The 12,571-nt window shown below is 38.4% G+C and overlaps 1 long non-coding RNA gene across 1 annotated transcript in view; it reads left to right on the forward strand.

Annotated features, from left to right (window-relative positions):
- Positions 1-319: 319 nt before the first annotated feature.
- Positions 320-12,571, forward strand: part of LOC140613160 (uncharacterized) — a 30,719-nt gene continuing 18,467 nt past the window's right edge. Inside the window, exon 1 of the long non-coding RNA XR_012014322.1 lies at positions 320-466. This is a non-coding gene — a long non-coding RNA (uncharacterized lncRNA). The remainder of the gene's footprint in view (positions 467-12,571) is intronic.

Genomic DNA, 12,571 nt, shown 5'->3' on the forward strand with positions numbered 1-12,571 from the left:
CTGTCAACACTCAGCCTCTGCAGCCTTCAACTTGTCTGAGGGAGGCTCCTCATTGGCTCCTGGGGGCATCAGCTCACCATTAGATTTCATTAGGATGGGAGAGTGGCCTCCCTGAACTCACTCCCGCACCAGCCCCGTCCCTGTTTTTCTCCTCAGTCCCAGAAGGTGATTTTTATTCCCAAAACCTCACCAAAAAATGTACTTTGAAAACAGTTTATCAGCTTCTAAGCTGCCCCAACCCAACCTCACCCCATCTCTGCAAAGAAACTCAGCATGGTTGTAAAACAGCTGTCTGCTTCATCCTCCTCTCGTTCAGGCTGCAAAGAACATCATGTCCTGCCCCTTCCCAGGTACAAGGATAAAACCTCCTGTGCATGAATGAAAGCAAACGAATTGGGGAAGGTGGGGGCACCTGATGACTTCACCTGCCATGACTCAGCACCGGATCCAGCAGCCAAAACCCCTGGTAGGTGCTTCAGTTCCAATGACCATTGTCGGTGTCCTGTGGCGGGGGGTGGGGGGCTTCTCCCTGGGAGGGTATGACGGATTGTGGGGGTGGCCCTGGTGATGGTAACTCATTCTCAGGAGTCAACATGGAATCCAGTCCTTTTAATTAACTCTGCGAAGGGGACAGTTGTGACAGAAAAGAATACGTTCCACCCTCTTGCACTTGGACGGTAAACATGTCCAATACATCGTTATGATGGTGGCCGCGTTGTACTTATTGACCAGCTGTTGTTGAAAGTTGCACAAACCTCGTTTAAACATGTGTCTCACCTTGGACTCTACAAATTCCGCTCCAATGCGGACAATCTTTTCTGGAGAAATACTACTGAGATTAAATGGGAGGAATCCCCAGAAGGGTATTTTCATAATCACCCTGCAACTGTAGCTAGATTTTAAAAATTTAAAACCGACTTGGCTCTGTTGGCTAAGCATCTGTCTTCAGCTCAGGTCATGATCCCGGTGTCTTGGGATCAAGTCCCGCATCGGGCTCCCTGCTCAGTGGGGAGCCTGCTTCTCCCTCACCCTCTGCTGCTCCCCACAGCTTGTGCATTCTTTCTCTCTCTCATTCTGTCAAATAAATAAATCTTTTAAAACAAAATAAAAATAAAATGCCAGGACGTCTGAGATCAGAAGATCAGTGAGGTAAAAACTGAGTCATGAGGTCAAATATAGAGATGTAGCGGGACTCAAAGCAGAATCAAAAGGTGGTCATCGAGGGAAACAGAAAACCTGTCTTAGGTCAGAAGCTGTGAGCACTTTCATGACCTGGGACCCATGTCTTTATCCCATCATTGTCTGGATGTCTTGTTCCTTCAATACTCTGCAAGAACATACCAGAAATATGACCGGGGGCCCTGCCAGGATTTGGCGATACTTAACATTACGAGCTGCTGCTTCTCCTGTGATAGTTGTATGCCAAAGATTAAAAGAAAAAATTTTCTCCCTAAATAAAGTATTTTGCTATTTTCTCTAAGGATACTTTATCAAATGGAACTTCAACAACCTCTCTTTGCAACCAAGTCCAAGGTCCCCACACCTCCTCCCATCAGAGCAAAGGAGGCATCCATCCAGGAAGCCTCGTGTCCAAGGCCCAGTGAGAATGACAACGTTCCTCCCTCCTTTTTCAAGTTAACCTGAAAATTTTATCACAACTCTGTATTTCAAGGACCTTGCCAGAAAAAAAAATATTTTTTTCTCTTGGTGTTCACTGAAAATTTAACAAACAGTAGGAGGTGATTTAGTGTGCCTGACATGTGTAGAAAATAAACTACTTTGCTATTTTCATGCCTGAATACAAAAATCCATTGAGGCTATATTTTTCAGAAATTCTTGATGATTACCGTTATACAAGAAAAATTATTATCTTTACCTCCCAGTCCAACAAAGATCAGAACAAGAGAACTAAGCCAAGGCTTCTGAAAAACTAGAAACAAAGTCACCAAAACACAGTAGCTGGCAACTAAATTGAGGAGGAAGCTGTGAAATGTCCAAAATTGCAGATGTCAGCTTTGACAGGAAGCTGGTGATCAAACAATCCACATTTGTTTCTCTTTTATGTTCTCCCTGAGGAATTTGCCTTTTAAGTACTATTTTGTCTTGTTTTTTTTAACTTAATAGCATACTCTGTCCATGACCCATTATCTCCATCAAAGATGGAACAAAGAGGCTACAAGGACTCCCCTCACCCCCAGTTCTATTGAGCTATAAGTGACAGGTAACATCGCATTGGTTTAAGGTGAACAACATAATGAGTTGATATCATTTAGGGTGAAATGATCACCATGATAAGTTTAATCAATACTTATTACTTCACACAGGTACGTTTTTTGTTGTTGTTGTTATGAAGAGAACTTTTAAGATCTAGTCTCTTAGCAATTTTTACATATAGGGTACGGTATTATTAACTATGGTCGCCAGGCTGTATATTAGATCTCTAGAACTTACTCATCTTATAATTGAAAGTTTGACCCTTTGTCCAACATCTCCCATTTCCCTGACCCCTAAGCCCCTGGCAACCAACATTCTACTTTCTGTTTCTATGAGTTCCATGTTTTTAGATTCCACGTATAAATGATATCATATGGTATCTGTCTTTCCCTGATTGATTTATTTTACTTAGCATAGTACCCTCTAGTTCCATTCATGTTGCTGTAAATGGCAAGATTTCTTTCTTTTTTATGAATAACATTTTGTTTCATATGTATATAAAATAAATGTATTATATATATAAAATAAATGTAATATATATATATATCACATTTTCTTTATCCATTCATCTGTTGGCAGAGTTATTCCCATTTCTGGGCTATTATGAATATGTGAATAATGCTGCAATTAACAGGAGGGTTTAGATATCTCAAGATAGTAATATTGTTTCCTTCAGATACATTCCCAGAAGTGGAATCCTGGGTCATACTTCAATTTTTAATTTTTAATCTTTTCTAGAACCTCTATACCTTTTTCCCGAATGGTTATACCACTTTGTATTCACGTATAGTGATTTTTGATTTCCTTCAGCCCAGATGGTCACTCATTGTCTCCTGATGACGTCATCATATCAACATTTGCCACAGGATGAAATATTCAGAAAGCCAAGAACACAGAAACAGCAAGAGAGCAAAGGCTGCTCCTCCTCACTAGTTAGCTTCCATTGGAACCTAGCCACACATATATTAGTACTCACAAAGATTTTTACTAAATTCACATTAAAATAGGTCAATCAGTAATGCAGTAATGCTATTCCCTCAAAGAGATATGTCATAGATGACATAGTTATTATTTGAAACTTTACAAAAGGATGTTGTGCTCTGAGAATCAATGTGTGCTTGCTCACCACTCCCAGCTGTTTGCAAGATGTCCATGTTAGAAGTGCAGGGGAAAGGTAAGAGAGGGTGGCCTCATTTTCAAAACCTCATGGAATGCAGAAGGGGGGAGCAAACCCTTGTCTTCACAAAAACTTTGGTACTTGTGATCCAAGAGAGTAACTGATAGTTTATCTGGTTCCAAATTTGCTCAAGTGTCTCTCTACTAATGGGCGATGACTCATGACAGAATTTGTGGTTGTTTGCAATGCAATGAGAGATAAAGTAATGTAATGGCACTTGAAGGAATTTGTAAAGCTAGATTTATTTCATTTAAAAGCTTAATAATGGACTATGTTTTAGTGGTCATATATATTTTCAGTAAGATAGCGGTGACTATTGATGATGAGTTTTTGTTGGTATTTTAATATCTGTACTCTACAAAATAAAGAAGCTGGTGATTCTGAATTCTGGGAGGTACCCACATACTTGCATGCTGAGAGTAGTATTTTCCATTCCAGAGTCTTTGCCCCCAAATCAATTCCATAGGCATCTCTGCAGGGGGTGCTCTGCATCACTCATTTCAAAGTTCCTCAAGTAATCTTAATGCGCAGTCAATATGAAGAACTCTGAACTAAGGGCTAATTCGGTATGGGATGTTATGTTTTCCCCTTTTCTGTCTCTCTACTCCAGAGCATTACTAGGTAACTATTTCCTAGGTGTTATGAGGTGTCTATTCAATTGAATCCTAAGACTCTAAAATGCAGTTCATGGTATCCTTTTCATCTTTTATTAAATCCTGTTTAACATCATAGTTGCTAAATAAAGAGCAGGCCTTCAGAAATTATTGTAGAAAGAATAGACAAATATGTTTTTGACAGTAGGAGATTAAAGTTTAAGGGAGGATCCCAGAAACATTGTTTTGTTTTCAGAGAAATGGTTTTAAAAGGTCTTTGAACTTCTCTGAATATAAGTAAGCCTAAGTGAAAAATTGGAGAAAATGTGGAAAGAATTTTTTGGAACATAAACCTAAGAGAGGGAAAAAGAAGCAAACAGATAATCTAACAAGAAATTGAAGACAATATGAAATTGTTACAATAGAACAATTCACAAAGTGCAACAGTCCATAATAGAAGGAGTGCCCTGCCCGGCTCTTTGTATTTCTCCCAGTCCCTGCCATCCACCCCCAAGGTAACCATTGACCTGATTTTTGATTGACTTCCTTGACTTTCTTTAAAATTTTAATGTCTAAGCATTTATATAATGGTAGAATTATCATGTTCATGCTTTTAGCCCTCCCTATATCCATGCTTTTTGTCAACCAGTCCCACTAAGGTAGAGTATATTTCCTGGACCATTAACTTTGGCCATGGGATGAGTGTTGGCCAATGGAATGTGGATAGAGGTAACAATGTGCCAGTTCCAAGCCTAAACCTTAAGAGATTTATTTTCTTTCTTTCTTTCTTTCTTTCTTTCTTTCTTTCTTTCTTTCTTTCTTTCTTTTCCTTTCTTTCTTTTTCTTTCTTTCTTCTTTTTCTTTCTCTCTTTTTCTTTCTTTCTTTCTTTCTTTCTTTCTTTCTTTCTTTCTTCTTTCTTCTTTCTTCTTTCTCTATTTCTTTCTACTTTTAAAGTTTTATTTCCTTAGGAAAAAAGAAGACAGAATCAATAGTTAAAGAAAAATAATATTTCTTTAAATAATCATCATGCCCAATACACTTTTAGAAGGGGAAGTGTTTATTACAATCTGATTTTCCTTTCCTTTTATTTTCTAAATGCCTTTATTGAAATATAATGTGTATGACATACAATTCACCAATTTAAATGGTATGATTTAATGATCTTTAGTTAATTTGATGGTATTTAGTTCATTTCAGATCCATCATCACATTAATTTTAGAACGTATTCATAACTCTAAAATAAAAAATCCATATCCACTACTTCTTATTTCTCCCAAGAGGCTTTATATGTTCCTGCTTGCTCTCTTATACCCTAGGTTAGCACACTAGTTCAAGAAGAATAGGAGCATGTGCAGAAAATAAAAAACCAACATACAGCTAGAGCCTATAACTGAGAGCCCAGCAGAGATTAGCCAACCCTCATGCAAGAGAATAATGCTACATTATAGATTACTAGGATTTTGTGGGGTTTTGTTATGCAGCAATAGCTGATTGATGTAGGTAAGCCACAGACAGAAAACATTTACAAACAGAGGCCTGAAAAAGCACACTTGTAGCTCAAAAATACAGATTTAAGAAGCTAACTTTTTTAATAATGGAGAAAACATTTAAGCAAAGATTTCATCAAAGAAGACAAATGGGCGTCAAATAAGCACATGCAGAGATACTCAACACCATTAATCATGAAGGAAATTACAAATTAAAACCATGATAGGACACTACTACAGACTAATTAGAATGGCTATAATATAAACAAACAAATAATCTGGCAAGAGACTATTGGAGAGGATACAGAATAACGAATTGCTACAACTGCTTTGGAAACAGTTTGGCAATTTTTTATAAAGTGAAGTATACATGTAGCATATGTACTGGCAATCCCATTCCTAAGCATTTCCTTGAGAAAGATGAAAATAAATATTCTCACAGAAGCCTATACATGATTGTAGCCACTTTGTAATCACGAAAAACTGGAAGTAATTCAAAAGCCCATCAACTGGGGAAACCATTAATAGACCTTAGTGTGTTCATACAATGGGATAATATTCGGCATTAAAAAGAAACAAACTACTGGAGTGGAGCCTGGGTGCCTCAGTCAGTTAAGTGTCTGCCTGGGTGCCTCAGTCAGTTAAGTTAACCCTGCCAGGGTTCTGGGATCAAGTCCCACTTCCGGCTCCCTGCTCAGGAACAAGTCTGCTTCTCCTTCTCCTTCTGTGATCTCTCTTGCTCTCACTCTTTCTCAGATAAATAAACAAAAATATTTAAAGAAAGAAAGAAAGAAAAGATGAAAGAAAGAAAGAAAGAAAGAAAGAAAGAAAGAAAGAAAGAAAGAAAGAAAAAAGAAGAAAAGAAGAAAGAAAGAAAGAAAGAAAGAAAGAAAGAAAGAAAGAAAGAAAGAAAGAAAGAAAGAAAGAGAGAGAGAGAAAGGAAGGAGAGAACTACTAATTCATGGATAGCATGGACAAATAGTAAAAAAACATGCTGAGTGAGAGGGGTCGGGCTCAAAGAACTACGTAATTTATGTGAGTGTACTACTAGTCTTTAGTTAGTTTCAGAATATTCCTCACCTTTATCTAAATACATATTCTGCACCACGGTTTTTCTCTTTTCCTGGACTCCAGTTACTCATATGTAAGATTTTCTCACTCAATTCCCCATAAAATTTGACCTTCTACCTTCCATCCTTTTTCTGTCAGTAGTGCTGAGTATTTTTGTCTTCTTTATCTTCCGGTTCACAAGTTCTTTCTTATTTTGTGTCTAAAATGCTTTGAAATTCATCCACTGAGATCTAAATTTCAGTTAATGTATTTTTCCATTGTTTATTTTCTCTTTATTAACTTTTACACTTTCCAGTTATGTGCTAACAAGTTCAGCCAAGATTTCCTCAGAAGCACAGTTATAAAACTTCAGGATTCAGTAGCCTCCTTGTCTGTGATCCTTTATCTTTTCCTACTGCCCATTGTTTCTGCTGAATTTTATGTGTGTTGTCTTTTGTCTTATTTCTGAGTATTCCTGGTTATTTTTTCATATAGGAAATTGTATTTGCAAATTATTTTTAAAAGAATACATTCAGGTCTAGAGAACATTTGCATTTGCTGCTGTCAGGATCACTGGACTGCAGTATCAGAAGTTGAGAGGATCTGAGGTTGTAATCTGTGCAAAGACCAGGCTGCTTCAATTTACTTTTAGTCTTGCTGTGTGGGGCTGTCATTCAAGGTTTCTTCATTACCTAATTTTCCCATCTGTGCCTTCAAGCATATTTTATTAATATTTCGTCAAGTTTTAAAAGATGTCTCTAGTGACAGGTTGGTTTGGATTACTTATTCCACTTTAACAGAAGCACAAATTCCCAATAGATTTCTAAATATCAATATGTCTAAATCAAATCACATGTTGTCCCTGACACCAAGGCAGCCTCACTGCAGTCTTTCCCATCACAGTTAACACAGACTTTATCCTTCTAGATTCTCAGGCCAAGTCTTGATGTCATCCATAAATCCTCTTTCTCTCTCACACCCCGACCCAAACTGTTAACAAAGTATTGGGGCTACCACCAAAATACATTCAATAATGCTGTGTGACAAACAACTCCATGACACTTTACAGTAATAAATACGTATTGTCTTGTTCATGGGTCTGTAGATGTACTGTGGCTTGGCTGACCGGGGCTGGGCTCTCAGTGTAGATCCCCATCAAGCTGCAGTGCTGGCTGGGCAGGGCTCCTCCCTGTGAGTTGGGCATACGTCTGCTCACTCTCATGACAAATTTGAAGGACCAGCAGACTTGGGGGAAATTCTTCTCAAAATGATGGCAGAAGCACAAGAGGGCAAACAGAAGCATATGACGTCTCTTAGGCCCAGACTTGAACCAGTGTATTCAGGTCCATCTCCACTGCATTGGCCAAAGTCACACAGCTGACCCAGGACTTAGGAAACAGAGAAGTACATTCAACCTCCACCTGGAAGGGCAGTAAGGTCACATGGCAAAGGACTGGGTACAGGATAGGGTAAGTAATTCAGCCTAGCAAAAGGCCCTTAAGTATTGCTGCAAGCCGCCTTCTCATACTGTCTCCTTTACTGAATCTGCTTCAGCCCCATTGACCTCCTTGGTGTTCCCTGAACATACTAGGCTCACCCTCACGCTGGCCTCACGCTGGCTGTCCCCCCCTGCCTAGACCACTATTCCCCATGCAGTCCTCTGCATGGCTTTCTTCCTTATTTCTTTCAGGTCTATAGTCAATATTTTACTTCTCCCTATTTAAAATTGCATTCCCTCCAATCTGGCATGTCCCTTATCCTGCTTTATTCTTCTGCTCTGAAACATGTTTACTTTTGAACAAACTGTGCCCTGTTGTGATTGTTGTTTGCTTCCCTCACTAGAGATCCATAAACTTAGAAGCTTTGCTTATTTTGTTTACTGAGGTATTGCTTTTGCTTGTTGGGTACTCTAGCTCCTTAGAAATATTTGTCTGTGACTCAACAATAATAGGAAACAATGCAAAATTAAAAACAAAGACAACTGCAAATTCCAAGAGAAGCAAAGAAGTCGTACATTACAGGAAATATAACCAGTTGGGTGTGGAGCAAGTAATGTTTTCATAGTCATATTACTATAAATACCATTTATGGATTTAAGTAAAAATAGTAATTTGATTACAATAGATGTTCTCTTAACTGGCCTCAATATAATTGACTTGCCAGATTAACTGACACCCTCCATTCCATCTGCAAATTATACTGATTAATTCTCATGTGCATTGAGTACAGCCCTTAGTATATCATTTTCTAACACTGTGTTTCTTTGGACAAGGATTTACCATTCTTTACCTTATTATCTTCATCTGTAAAATGAGGATGTTACAGTATAATTTTCAGGAAGACCAAATCATGAGTCTTGTACAATTATGAAATGAACGTGAGTTAAAACTTTATCGAGCTCATTAAATAAGGAGTAAAGCAGTAAGATATCAAACCAGTTCAAAGAGAATTTGAAGATACACACACACACACACACACACACACACATACACACAGTTTAATGACTATAATAATAGAATAAGATTGCTGGAGTAAACATAAAATTAGTAATGTCCAACACAGCCACAAACCATAAACTTTCGGGTTATTTCTTCTTTCAAAATTATCTACATTTCTATCAGGCAAAAAAAAAATCTATACATTAACCTCTGTCCTTGCATATTTGTGAAATATCCCAGTTAATAGAACGTCATACTCAGTGCTGAACTGAAGGAACACCTCATGATGCCTTCTGGGTATTTCCAAATTTCAGATTATTTTTCTGATAGGGATAATACTGGGAGTTACATATTAGAACTGTTAGGAATTTTAAATCAGTACATATGCACAAACAGTGGGAGCAGGTCCTGGCCTGCAACCTCAGTCAGCTTAATGCATGCCCACCAGGACAGGAGAAACAGGAATAGCGGGTGAGTCCCGGTGCTGCGTGCTTAGGCTCCCACTGGGGACCTCTATGCTTTTCCAAAGTCTCTGGGTTGATTCCAAACCTGTTTATTCTAACTGTGTTTATTACAAAAATTCTTTGATTTTGCTATGTGTTACAAAAACTAATTAAATAAGGGTATTAACAAAGAGTTCTTTGTTTCTAATGAAGTAAAGTTGAAAAATTTGATAATACAAATCACTAAAAATATTCTTAAAATTCTGAGACAATTGTTAATTACTGAGGCGGCGGGGTGGGAGTGGAAACTCAAGCTCTAGAGTAATTCTCTACTCAGTTTGCCTTACAAATGGTTTTAATTTTTGCACCACTTTAAAGAAACCAAAACTAGAAATCATCATAGAAGATGTGTCCTGAGTTTGAGTTTTTTGCAAGGACAAGTCCTTGACCTTACATCAAAAGATCATTTGTTTTCAGTTAAAATTAAATACTTAAGAAATTCTGCATGTAATTTTTATGAATACCTGCTTTTTTCAGTTAAGTGATCAAATACCAGTTCTGATTCTGTTGGTGAGAAGATCTCGACAATATATAGGAAAGACCAAGGAATTAAGTAAGGCTAACGTATAAGTAAGCTAGATCTTCATCAATCATAGCAATTAATGAATAGAAAATGTCTCAAATTGATAAACCAGAAAATCATGGTAAAGACATACCACTTGGAGATGTGGGGTTAAGTTATTATAAAGTATCAACACAAGGACTAAAGTTTTTGCCCTTGGGGTGTAGGACTGTTCGCTGAAAGGCTTGGAGCAGGAGACCATTGCACAGTAAGATATTAGCACTATTTAGTTATTTTAAACAAGAAAATTCTTCCATGAAATAATTCCTTACACTGATTTGAGGAAGAAGCCCTGAAAATAGCTTGTGTAGCCTATACCATTTGTCATAGTCTTTAAATAGAGATATAATTATTCCTTCATTTCCATCAGCCTGTTCTGTTAATCAAAGCCTGCTCTCTTTTTATTCTTTTAGTCTACTAAATTAATATTATTTGCCACCTTAGTATTTCCATTATAACTATCTTTACTATTTACTACCTGTGGTGGTCTTAAACTATTTCCACAAATTTCTGACACTCCTCTCTTCTGGAGTTGGGAAGTTTAATAGCCTGCCCTCCTTAAAGATGAGCTCATGCAGACAAGAAAGCGAGGCAGAAATGGAGAATGATTTCTGATGATAGATCACGAAAGCAATTTCAGCTTTCTTCTTGCTCTTTTTTGGATCACTTGCTGTGGGGGAAACCAGCTGCCATATTGGGAGGATGCTCTAGCTAACTCGTGGATAGTCCTGCATCAGGAACAGAGGCCTCCTGACAACAGTCTCCTGAGTAAGTTTGGGAGCCGATCCTCCAGCCACATTCAAGTCTTCAGATGACCGGCAGCCTGGAAGACACCTTGACCGTCCCCCCTGAGAAACCCTGGGCCAGAATCAACCAGCTAAGCTATGGCCTAATCGATGATCTGCAGCAGCTGAGATGACACGCCTGATGTTGTACGCTACTTATTTCTGGTGTAATTTCTTAACACAGCAACAAAATAAGTAGTACACCATGAAAACCACATGGATATGGTCCATCTGTTTTTTTTCTCAAGATGTACTCCAATTCAAAAGACATGGATATTAAATACTTTCAGTTGAGGAGAGAGGACCAGGTTCCTCTCAGGTTGGAATGGAGGTCACCCCGGAAGCACAAACTATGCAAAAAGCACTAGAATAATATTTAACACTTATATAAGATTTATCGTAGATTTTCAGTGCCTTAGACTCTTTCCTTATTGGCAAGTTAAAATATCACAGGGTAACCTCTGGTGTTTTTAAATTTTTCTCTCTCCATTCTTTTTTCTTTTTTTTTTTTCTTTTCATTATTCACCTGCCTGGTTGCCCAAAGTCATTGGCCACACCTGAATTAAAATCTCAGTGAGGAAAAATAAGGAACTCTGAGAGGCAGCAAGACTGGAAGTCAGAAACAGTCCTCAAGTTGTATCATGGAAAACAGTACCAAAGTAGAACCCACTGTTTGCTGTCTATGTGCTTTGTAAATGATTCTCTCTCTCTCTGGTGGTGGTGATGGTGGTTGTTTTGTCACTAAAATTCCAAATCTCACTCATAGAGACTCCTAATATCTATATGGTCATTTCATTCTTTAAAACAAAGGGACCAAAAGACAGACTGCAAGGGGAAGGTGGAAGAACAGAGAAAGGTACAGAGAGATGACACAGAAGGGAGATGGAGAAAACACAGGCACATTCGCGTGGGCCCCAAGCCAGCTGGTTCTGATGAGTGGTCTCCGCGGAGGGCTCTGCAGAGTATGTTGGACATGAATGTCAGTGACTCACAATACCTTTCACTGTCGTCTCTTCCCTACCTCAAAGGTGGTTTTACTTGTCATTTTATATCATCGATTCATACATTATGATTCACTGTCATCTGCCATTCACTGCAACTACTTTGGAATGACTCTTTCCCCTACAAGTCTCTTTCCCATAAACTCCAACATTTTTATCCTGTTTACCCATATGTGTTAGTCTGTATTTTCCCAAAGTTGACCCAGTTATATTTTCCTTGCATTTCTTCCCACAGACTAAGTATTACAAACCCTCCCTATGCAAGACTTGCTGGTAAAATCTTTGATAAGCTGTACGCTAACTGCATTAGTCAGGAAGTATTACATTTCAAGTGACAGAAGTCAAACTCTAACTCAATCAAGCCAAAAAAAGACTTTACTTGCTCCCATAACAAGGAAAGGCAAGGGTATAGCTGGGGACAAGAGGAAAGGGATCTGGACACAACCACAGCTCTGTCTGTGTCTGCTTTGCTTCTCTGCTTGTGGATTTCATGCTAACTGCCAAAGGGCTTTGTGCCTTTTGTAGAACATGAAGAAAGTAGTTCTGTTGTTACATACCCTCAGGTCTGCCAACAGAGAGGGAAAGAATCTTTAACCTCCAATTAGAGTGAAAAATCCCTCCATTGCAGAATGGGTTTTAGTTGGATCACATGCCCATCCTGAACATGAGGGGATGGGGCACTGACCAGGGAAGGAAGACTGGCTAGAAACTCATAGATGGAATAGGAAAGGAGAGTGTTGTCAGATAAAGAGAGGGAAA

The sequence above is a fragment of the Canis lupus genome, chromosome 21, assembly GCF_048164855.1.
Source record: "Canis lupus baileyi chromosome 21, mCanLup2.hap1, whole genome shotgun sequence".
Taxonomy (NCBI): domain Eukaryota; kingdom Metazoa; phylum Chordata; class Mammalia; order Carnivora; family Canidae; genus Canis; species Canis lupus.